Raw genomic sequence first — 11,490 nt, 5'->3', positions numbered from 1 at the left:
GTAATCACAAAAAACCAAAAAACAGTAGCCAACCTCTACTCCAGACTTAAATACCCTATACCAAAAAACTTGAGAACAAATGTGATATACCAGATTAAATGCATAGACTGCGACAATACATATGTAGGACAAACATCCCAATTGATAAAAAATAGAATTACACTACACAGAAGTGATATTAGACTAAACAACCGGAGATGTGCGTTGTCGATACATGCAAATGAGAAAGATCACAAGATAAATCTAGAAGATGTGGAAATTTTAGATAGCGAGAGAAATTATAAAAAGAGAACAGTGCTTGAAATGATACATATAAGAGACCAACCCAATCCAATCAATAAGAAAACTGATACTTCAAATCTTAGTAATATCTATACATATCTTTTGTCTCTGAAGAAGGAACCATTGTACAATAGCCCAGTAGAAGAAAGAAGAAGAACAGAACTTTCTGGACACCCCTGACTTTTTGACATTTGTCGTCTGTCGTTCACTTTTAGACATGATTTTCCGTTTTCCCAAAGAATGTTGAGTGTGTACTTTGAGTTTAAATTTGTATATTGTTTAATGATTACTTTCGAACAAATTGTACTTAGTAGAGAAAAGAGAACATACAAACAGGATTTTACAATACATGAATGAACTTTCTCAAAATTCAGTGAGTAAAATCAGAGTCAAAAATAATTGTGACCATGTTATATTATATAGAAGTCTATTTGAGAGTATATTTCTTGTAGGAACCCTGAGGAAGGTGCAAATTAGATACCGAAAGCTTGGCGAATGAATAAAGAGAATTAAATAAACAACTTTCATATTGGTCGAGATCCCTTATTCCCCCCCTCACTATATATATATATATATATAATACCTAAACATGCTTCTCAAAGGCATCAGTGATGATAATGATGTCGTCCAAATAGACGAATACATAAGGCTCAAGATCGTTACCAAGGACTCTGCCAACCAAACGCTGGAAGGTGGCTGGACTATTAGATAATCCCATAGGCAGCGAAGGAAGTGAAACATACCTCTATTGGGAACTGTAAAGGCAGTCAGAGGGTGAGAAGATTCCTCCAGGGGCACCTGAAAATATGCCGACTTGATGTCCGTTGACGATAGGAACTTGGCATTGCGAAGTCGATCCAAAGTGGCATTTATATAGGGGAGGGGACACGCATCTTTTTCCGTAACTGTGTTTAGTTTCCGGTAATCGACGCAGAACCGGTACGAGCCATCCTTCTTCTTCACGAGAAGAATAGGAGATGACCAGGGGCTTGTCGAGGGCTCGACAATACCCTGCTCGAGCAATTTATCCAACTCAGCATCAATATGACCCTGCATCACCGGACAAACCGGATAATACCTCTGTTTGATGGGACGACAAGAAGTTTTTATCTCATGCTCCACCAAATTAGTACACCCCAACTCGTCACCCATGACCCTGAAGGCCTCCTGCACAACCTCATTCAGAATTCTGGTCTGGTCGGGAGTCAGATGCTACTTCGATGTAATTGCACCCACAGACACATCAGCATCACGCTGGAAGACCCAGTTCCCTCCATGAAGATCCGGTACGATACCAAACTTCCTCCAGAAATCAATGCCCGAGATCAAAGTGTGCGGCAAATCTGGAACCACCAAGGCTGAAATCATCTTAACCCGATTTTCAAGCTTGATTGGTAGATCAACCGAACCGATACTCGAACAACTTTGACCATTAGAAACCCTTCAAGAAGCAACATTATCAGAATTAATCTTAAGTTTCAACTTTTTCAATATATCCTATCCAGGACCTCCTATAATCGTGCTCGAAGCGCCAGAATCTAATAACCCTAAGAAATCAACACCAAAAACTGAAACAGACAAATATGGACGTTCATCATTATGCGCATGCGCCAACACATAATCTAAAATGGCTTTCTGACGTCGAGGCAAACGGACACCGGCAGTCGAGTTAGGGAAGAAACACGTACTGCCATGAGAGGTCTTCCCCCATCAGTTCTCCGACGGCTTACACCCCGGACAGGTCCGAATGGTGAAATCTGGAGGACCACAGCGGAAACAATACTTCCTGCCGGCAATTCCAACAGAACTGCATTCACCTGAAGAGAAGAGGAGGAGGGGGTTTCGGCATACACGTAAGCCAGATCTGGCTCCACCAAAGAGCTCCTATTTCGTGGAGGGGGCACATAAGATTCGATAGACTCCTTGCAAGCCTCTAGCTGTCTTCCGATATCCAGAAGTTGCGAGATTGAGGTTATGTTGGTCAAACCTATCTGACTCTGATAGAAAGGGGAAATATTACGGAGAAGGATCTTCAGTCGGACATCGTCATTAACAGGGACAGTGAGGCGTTTGAACAGGTTATCCATCATGGCAAGGTACAAACCTATGTTCTTGTCAGGACCCTGAGTTCGGCGCTTAATTTCATCAAAAAGTTTTTCGTTATAATCGGGGGTAAAAACTGTTTCCGTAATTTCTCTACTAATTGAGACCAGGTTGATACGGTGGCCGAACCGATCGGAACCGGATAAGAGCCTTACCTTCAAACAGATCGCTAGACGACGAAAACAACTGCTCTTTCGTAACGTTTCGTGAAATGCACAATTCCCCCACATTTTCTAGGAAGGAGCTCACAGAGCACTTATTATTCCCACTGAATTTAGTGATACTCCACTTAGCCGCCGATACCGAAGGGGCCCTACAATTATGAACGGCAACCGGAGCCGTGGATTGGTGAGCGATATCACTACATATATCAACATCTGACCCAGATTCCGAAGCTGTATTCGATGCATTAACCGAGGCCATCAAAGTGCTCAACTCCATAGGGGTCCGTGCTTGCAACGAAAATCTTCGTTATTTTCTCGCGCGCGCACGTAAATCCGATTCTAGCCCAATTATTTGCGCCAAATATCCCGACCTGAGAACTTGTTCCGTCTCCGAGAGTGCTTGAGAACGTTCAGCCCGCTTGAATAAATGTATCAAACTAGAAGACAACTTAAGAAAAGATAAACTCCTCTCACCACCCGAAAATTCTGATACCTCTCTTTGCAGAACCGATATCGTACCTCCGATTACTCCCGAGTCATCGGCGAACTTAAATGGATACGGTGGGTATTTGGTTTCAATTCCAGATCGTACTAACCTTAAAAAGCCTCTAAGACGTTTCCTCATCTCGACAACCGTAGCAACATCGTCTACGCCTCTAATTGCTAACTCATACCCTAACTAATCTTTATCGAGACATCCATACGGCCCTCCATAATCAAATCGATACTCAACAACGAGTATGACCGAAATAAAATTTCTATACCGAACCTCACAGCGCGGAAGAACTGTATCTGAAAGAAGAAGAAGAAGCAACAAAACTAAAATAATCACCACTACAAGTCACGATGTTATTGACTGTTGGCCCCACGTTGGGCGCCAATTTGTAACCTTTTGTCACACCAAAACGCAAATTACCCGGGCTGCCAAGTGAGGGTATCCACGGCTCACTCAGTGAAGATGGGGTGGGTTCAATGTTCGGAACCGTTAAAAGAGAGTGGGGCGCCAGGTAGATTTCTTTCCCTAGTAAATACCCTTAGGAACAGTAACAACCTCAAATCAACCAAACGTGTTGTACTGAAGAACGATTTATTCAGGAAGCAAAGAAAATATACAAGCCTACTTGCGTGGCTATAGTTGCATTGATGGGCCAAGGGGGATGTGTGGTGACTAATAGTAACCGTAATACTTCAAAATCATGGCCTTTATATAATTAACCGAAATCGCATCGCTTGAGCTCAGGCGCAGCGCGAGGTTCTTCAGAACTCCCGAATGTACGAAGAACACTAATATACGTTCAATTTAACTGCGCAGAATACCAACGTCACCAGAATGATGTGCTCTAACTAAATTAATCTATAAATCATTCCACAAGCAATAGTATACGATAATATTAGCAATACGTTGAGGTTTTACAATATAAACCGTTATAGTTAACGAAAACAACAATATAATACCATATGCAACTTCTATAATACACTTGCGTGTCCTCCTCTCTCCGCTCCTGAATGGGGAGATGGCCTCTTCGGTATGAAATTCTACAAGGTTTCTGATGCTAACGGCTCCACTTGGACTGGATTTCACGAGTAGTTCTAGAAGTCTCGACTTGGACTGTGACTGTACTAGGATTTATAGGACTTCCTCCCTATACGAGGAAGTCCTTGAAATCCTCGTACTTGGATACGTCTCCCTACACTAGGATGTCCACTAGGATACGTCTCCCAACACTAGGATGTCTACTAGGATACGTCTCCCTACACGTCTCCCTACACGTCTCCCTACACTAGGACCCTGTCGATACGAAAGAACGTAAGAACTTAAACCTCACCATATAAGGAAGAATGAATGACAACATAATGTATCCCAAGAGATGGTTTTATACATACCCAGTTCTTCGGGGGAACTATTAAAATCTAACGGGAATCCACCAAATCTTTCCAAGTTCGAATATGCAATTAGACTGCCAGAACCTCGGTCCTATCACAATCAACGCAAGATGCTCCTAACTAATTCCTCTAAGTCAACGAATTTCACGGCAATACCTGGTAATGGAGAGAAAACAGCACACAATAATGAATTTGCAGAACGACGTACGACGAACATACCTGTATGAAGAAAAACTTCACGTGCCACAGCGAAGAAAGCTCTCGATCAATCCTCCTTAAGGAGATACGCCAATATAGAATCCAAATAAACCAGTTCGGCAGGAGATCAAACAGATATCCGAAGAGTAATCCCACAAATGGACGATATTAATTATCGAAAACTCCAGAAATTCCTGACGGATACCTCCGAACTTACAAAATGGCAACCCCTTCCAACTTATATAGGCTGAAATGCAACCGCTTTAGTTCGCCTTTTAGCCGGTGCGATTACTTTGGGGCGCTAGAGTCGAGTCGTGTTACTATAGAAATCAAAAATAATATCTTTGATAGAAATCCTACATAGATTTTCAATCTATGAAATACTGTTCTGATGACAGATTTATTTTGGCGAAGTTTTTTCAAGAAATTTTCTTATTTTTTCGATAATTTGTTTGACTAGTGGGAATCATATATGTTCTTCTAGTTCCGTTTCTTGCTTTAGTGGTAAGTGATTGATTTTTTGATAATTATGTTTGTGTAATTATGAAGCTTGGAATTTGTCTGCTCACCGATGGCTGAAGAAAGTATAAGTTCTTCAGTATTTGAAAACTCAACATTCCTTCAACAAATTTTTCTCGAAAATGGTTTACCAGAAGAAACAGAGAGTTTACCGAAGAGAAGACTTCGAATATCCAGTCAACAGGAGCAAATACAAGAATACCTATAATTCATTTCTGGTTTACTGTAATAGTTATGTCATTATATTCCTAACCAATATCATTTTCTGCAGAACAACTCCTTAGAGATATGGTTTAAGGTTTAATAAAAATTCCGCTCCTTCTTAAACTGCTCTTATTTTATTTTCCAATAATTTGTACTTGAATACTTTTACAACACCCCCTGCAATAAAGTCGTTTTATTAAGTGATATACCTTTTTAGTTCCACGGTGGGTAATTTTACTCTTCAATTTCAATTGTTCCTGTACCTACAATTCAATAGTTGAAAAAAAATCACGATTCATTTTTCAATCAACAAATTTGTCATCGATTTATCTGTACCTAATGTAGTATCTTTAGTTTTGTTGCAAATGAATGAAATAGTTTCATTTGTGAATTACAAGTAAGACGACGCAAAGTCTACTGGGGTTCAAAATTTCAAATCGAATGAATAGGTTTGGCCCGCTACCTACGACCGATGCCGCAGAGCAGTAGTTCCGATTTCCACCGGTGCGATTTTAGAGCAGCGCTGTTCTAGACTCTAGAAACATTGATTAAAAACAGTGTCAACAAATTTAGAACGGGAGTCGGACTTCTTCTCGTTTGGTATTTCTATGCAAAATGGCTAATTAAACAGAAAACTCATCTGAAGCTCCAAAACTCTGTGAGCACTGAAAACTAAACTAAAACGACAAGATCTAACCCCACTTGACCGGTAGCGGTAAATAACAGTAGGCCGATCGCCCCACATTAACATAACCTGCAAATTCAATTCGTACCATATTATTGATGGTATTTGAAACCGTTACAATACGTACTTATTATCATGAATCTGTCTTGACCTGTTATTCTTTCAATTCCTGCACACTCTAAGATGTCGTCGACTGATAGAGTGTTTAGTTTTTGTTCCCCTCTTTACATATACTGCTGCACCACTATATCTTTTTTTTTCTGCAGTGGAAGCTGGCCAGTTCAAAATTGGGAATCACATGGTCCTTCAATTCATGTTCCCTCTTTCAGTATTCTGTTATGGCTAAAAATTTACAAGTTGAGCGTTTTTTTAAAACTACATTTAAGTCATCTATACAATTCCCAATTGACTGTACATTTTGATGTATGAGACTAATTTTGTTTATTTCCTTTTTTGTATTGTTTAATTTCCTATTGGTTTCATTTATATGAAAACCTCACCTTGTTCTTTTGAAAAATCTTTAGGTTTCGTGAAATCAAAACGTTTCACTCGTACTCCACATGGCCAGAATTCAGGTTTGTACATTTCTTCTTTTTTTGTTATGACAGCCGTTGTAATGACATTCGGGAAGGGAGGATATTCAATAGGCGAGGTCTCGATGCGTACTGGTTTATTCATCTGCATACGTGCGTAGCCGTACATGATATCTGGCTCCGCACATATATTACATCTCCTTCTTTTTTGTTTCAGTCTAACACTTACAAAAACACATCACACATTTAAAATACAGAGCTTTGTGATACAGGTCATGACTTTAAATCTCTATTTACTGTGTAGTATTACATCACCATTACAATCACATTCATCCTATCATCTAACAAAGAGAAACTTTACATTTTGTAATCTTTCAGATAAGAGGGTGTTTTAACTTGTCTGCCAGTTTTTGTGGTGGTCGTACCTTTTGAACAATTTCTTGCTGTTTTATAATTGGATTTTGCAAAATTTGTATTTTGCAAATCTTTAGCTGGACTAATATTTTTGTTTACATTCAGGGGTGTATCAGATGTTTTTAAGTGAACATAGTTTCGATTTTCTGGTCATTATCATTACTAACAATTTGATGACGACCTGAGTCATCCGAACACTGTGTTCTACGTGGCTGAATTTTCACAAATCTCCTGTTCCTAACTAATATTTGATTATTTATACTTTGAACGACCTGATGCCCATCTTAGTTATAACTGTTCCGGCCTTCCATTCACCTCCTAGCTGCATTTGAACATAAACTTTAGAATTTACTTCAATTTCTTTCAGCTTTTTAATTCCTCTTTTATCGTAGTAAAACTTTTATCCATCCTGACCCCTCTTTATAAATCTGTCATGCAATTTCTTGTCAAATAATTTCGGTTTGAAAAAAGAATTAAGTCTAGGTTATGTATATCTCAAATTTCGATTGTACAAAATATTTGCCGGAGTCAAGTTAGCATGAATTGGAGTATTTCTGAATTCCAGCAAAGCACTGTATATATCTGAACCATCACAACAACATTTACAAATAATGTCTTTGACAGACTGAATCTGACGTTCTACCACACCATTAGACCACGGACATCTTGGTGAGGAAGTTTCATGTTTAAAGTCCCAAGTACGAGCAAATTTTCTGAATGGAAGACTGGAAAATTCAGGGCCATTATCGGACATAACAATTCTAGGTATTCCTTGTCTACTAAAAATTGACTTCAAGTTCAAAATTACATTCTCTGATTACTGGTCTTGCTTAAGGTTACAAGTTACATATTAGAGTCCTCCTATCTTCATATAAAAGACCCATGGTTCATCTTGGGATATTGTTTTACACTGATACTAGGAATTATCCTATGAGTAGGGGAATAGTAGGTTACATGTAATATTAATTACGATAGTTAAGGCATTATTGTATTGAATGTCGAGACTTTAACATTGTCCACTTCAACAATAGTCAATAAAGCTTTTTTTAAAAATCAAAGTTATTCATTCAGAAACATAAGTGGCGCGGTCGGTAGGATACCCAAAACATTTTTTTTTGACGAACATCGCAAAGAAAATTGTGTTCGTTTCAACGATTAGTTGGGTATTCTGAAACTTTCATCGAACCTTGGCCCCAAAATCGACCAAGTTCAACCCAGTGGTACAACACCAGCGAGCAGAAGTCAACATCGCGGAAGCTCATAGTTAGGACAACCAATCATCAGCATTCAGGAGGAGAAATTATAGTTAGGTACGGAGTTTCTAGAACGAAACTGCCTGCTATAATCGCTGTATCCCCTGAGGCAGAAGAAAAAAAAGAAAGAAGAAATCTTTATGAAGCCAATAGCGTAAGTTTCACATCCTTTTTCCACAATCCAATCACTTTATAGTTTTATGCTCATTTTAATATTTTCTCATCATTTGCATACTTGATTTTTTCTCGTGACTCTATTGTGATATAGTTGATATTCATATGAACAATATTAGGGATCGTAGTCCTTTAAGAAGAGAAAACAGAGAACAAATAATGGCAGTTCCTCAAATTCAAAAACATCACATTGATTGCATTCCAGAATATGACGGAAATCCAGCAACTTTGGCTATTTTTATTCAATCCAGCGAGTATTTGATTAATAATTTTTCCGATCAAAATAACATTGCAAACCCACAAAATGAATTTCTGCTTCGAGCCATCATTGGCAAGTTAACCGGAAGAGCACTTAATTTAGTAGGTAGTAGAGGACATCTTAGAAACTGGTTATCAATTAAAAACCTACTTTTGCAATTTTTCTCAGATCAGCGAGATGAAAACTGTTTAGTTGGAGATTTGATGCATTTAAGACAGGGAAAATTCGAAAATCCGGTCAACTTTGGTCACAGATGTCAAGATCTTTTAAGTTTACTCCTCAACAAAATTCAATTAACGGAAGTAGATCTGAATATAATCGAATTAAAGAAAACTTTGTTTGAAAATCAGGCACTTAAGGCTTTTCTTAGGGGTCTTCATTCTAATCTGCCTATAAGATTGAGAAATCCACAAACCTTAGAACAGGCTATTTCATTTACAATTGAAGAACAGAATTTTGCGTATGCTAGGCGGAATTTAACAAACACTCACTCTCAAAGTCCTCAACTAAAACCTTCTTTTCCGATTAAACGAAATATTGCACGCCCCCTTTATCAGAATTTAAGTCCTATTCATCAAACACCATTACCACAAATTCTTCAAAATTTAATGAATTCAAGTCAAAATAATCCAAGGAGCATTCAGTTTAGGAATGTGACACCAAGCCGATCACAACCGGTCCCTATGGACACATCGTCAGCAAATACAAGACGCACGGAAAGACCGCAAAGTCGAATTCAACCCAATCGGATAAATCAAAGAAATTTCATTTCCGAAGAACTCTTTCAGCATGATATCGATGAAAGTATTAATCAGTACGATGCAAACGATTCATACTACGATGATTATTCTAACATGTCCAATTACGGTTCAAGCGATCAGTATGAAGTTACGCCGCAGTTCTGTAACGATAATCAATACTCTGATTTACCTGATGAAAATTTTCAGTCTCTATCAACCCACCAGGATCAAACCTAATCAACATTACAAATATTAATAATTCTGCTCTACCCTTCATAAAAATCCCAAAAGTCGGTTTGAAATTTATGATTGATACTGGAAGCTCAAAAACCCTAATCAGCCCCCGAACTGTTGAAAAATTCTATCAAAAATTCATCAGATATTCTCCCTTCAAAATAAAAACAGCTCACAAAATTACATATCATGAATACGTTGCGCATATACCACTCCCAAAAATTTTCAAAACTAAAGAACACTTCGATTTCCACATTTTTGAGTTTAATGAAGAGTACGACGGATTAATTGGATTGGATTTACTGACCCATTTAGGTGCTAATATCGATCTAAAAAAAAATGTGCTTTACACAAAAAATGGACCTATTCCTTTATATTTCAAAAATAATTCTTACTCATACGCCCTACCACCTAGATCTCAAAAAGTTATAAAAGTACACATAAATTCAATCGAAGTCAATCAAGGTATTGTAGAGTATGTGAAATTGAAGGAAGGTATCGAAATTCCACAATGTTTAATTAAATCAACAATAACGAATAGTAATGAGACGGAAGAACAAATTACGATAAATCCACTCGAAATCATCGAAATTAATGAATCCGATATTACACCGATAACAACAACCCAAAATGACGCAAAAACTGATAATCTCTTGAAAGAGAACATGAAAAATCTTCGCTTAGAACACCTGAATAAAGAAGAAAAAGAAGCCATTCGAAAATTATGCTTTGAATACAGGGACGTTTTTCACTGCAAAAAGTTACCTTAAGTTTCTCGAATGTAGTCAAACATGAAATAAGAACTTCGGACGAAACACCAATTTTCCAAAAAGCATATTGAATGCCAGAAACACAAAAGAGAGAAGTTGAAAGACAAGTGCAAGAACTTTTGAAAAACGACATTATTCAACCGTCCAGTAGTCCATGGAGCAGCCCAGTCATTGTAGTTCCAAAAAAAATTGACGCATCTGGAGAACAGAAATATCGGTTATGTGTAGACTATAGATTACTTAATAAAAAGAGCATTGACGATCAATATCCACTCCCAAATATCACGGAAGTATTGGACAAGCTAGGAAATTGCAAATATTTTTCCACACTCGATCTAGCATCAGGTTACCATCAAATCGAAATGCATCCTAGAGATATACCTAAGACAGCATTTTCCACAGAAAGAGGACATTATGAATATAGAAGACTGCCTTTCGGATTGAAAAATGCACCAAGAACATTTGAAAGAATAATGGACAACATTTTACGAGGCATTATGAATGAAGCGTGTGTAGTTTATTTGGATGATATAGTTATATTTTCAACATCACTTCAAGAACATCTAGAAAAACTGCGTAAGGTTTTCGATCGCCTTAGAGCAGCAAACCTCAAAATCCAAATGGACAAATCCGAGTTTTAAAAAAAAGAGGTTCAATTCTTATTATAATATATATTATAATTATAATTATTCACATTATAACATCAGAAGGTCTTAAACCAAACCCACTAAAAATTGATTCAATCTTACGATACCCAATTCCCAAAACACCAACAGAACTAAAAGGATTTCTCGGACTCACGGGATATTACCGTAAGTTCACAAAAGACTACGCCAAGATAACAAAATCGATGACTGTTTGTCTAAAAAAAAAGGAAAAAAAATCACTCACTCGGAAGATTTTATACAATCATTCAACAAATGTAAAGAAATATTAACCAACCCCTCAGTTTTGCAATATCCTGATTTCAGTAAAAGTTTCATAGTCACTACAGATGCATCAAACGTCGCCATTGGAGCTATTTTATCGCCATTGGTTCTGATAGACCAATATGCTACGCATCAAGAACCCTTA

At 37.8% G+C, this 11,490-nt stretch overlaps 1 protein-coding gene across 1 annotated transcript in view; it reads left to right on the top strand.

The window, feature by feature from the left end:
- The window catches only part of LOC123316247, a 99,021-nt gene that overhangs the window by 9,702 nt on the left and 77,829 nt on the right, over positions 1-11,490 (top strand). The gene's annotated exons all lie outside the window — the stretch shown is intronic.

Source organism: Coccinella septempunctata, chromosome 7 (genome assembly GCF_907165205.1).
Source record: "Coccinella septempunctata chromosome 7, icCocSept1.1, whole genome shotgun sequence".
In the NCBI taxonomy this organism is placed as follows: domain Eukaryota; kingdom Metazoa; phylum Arthropoda; class Insecta; order Coleoptera; family Coccinellidae; genus Coccinella; species Coccinella septempunctata.
This window is presented reverse-complemented; position numbering and strand designations above follow the sequence as displayed.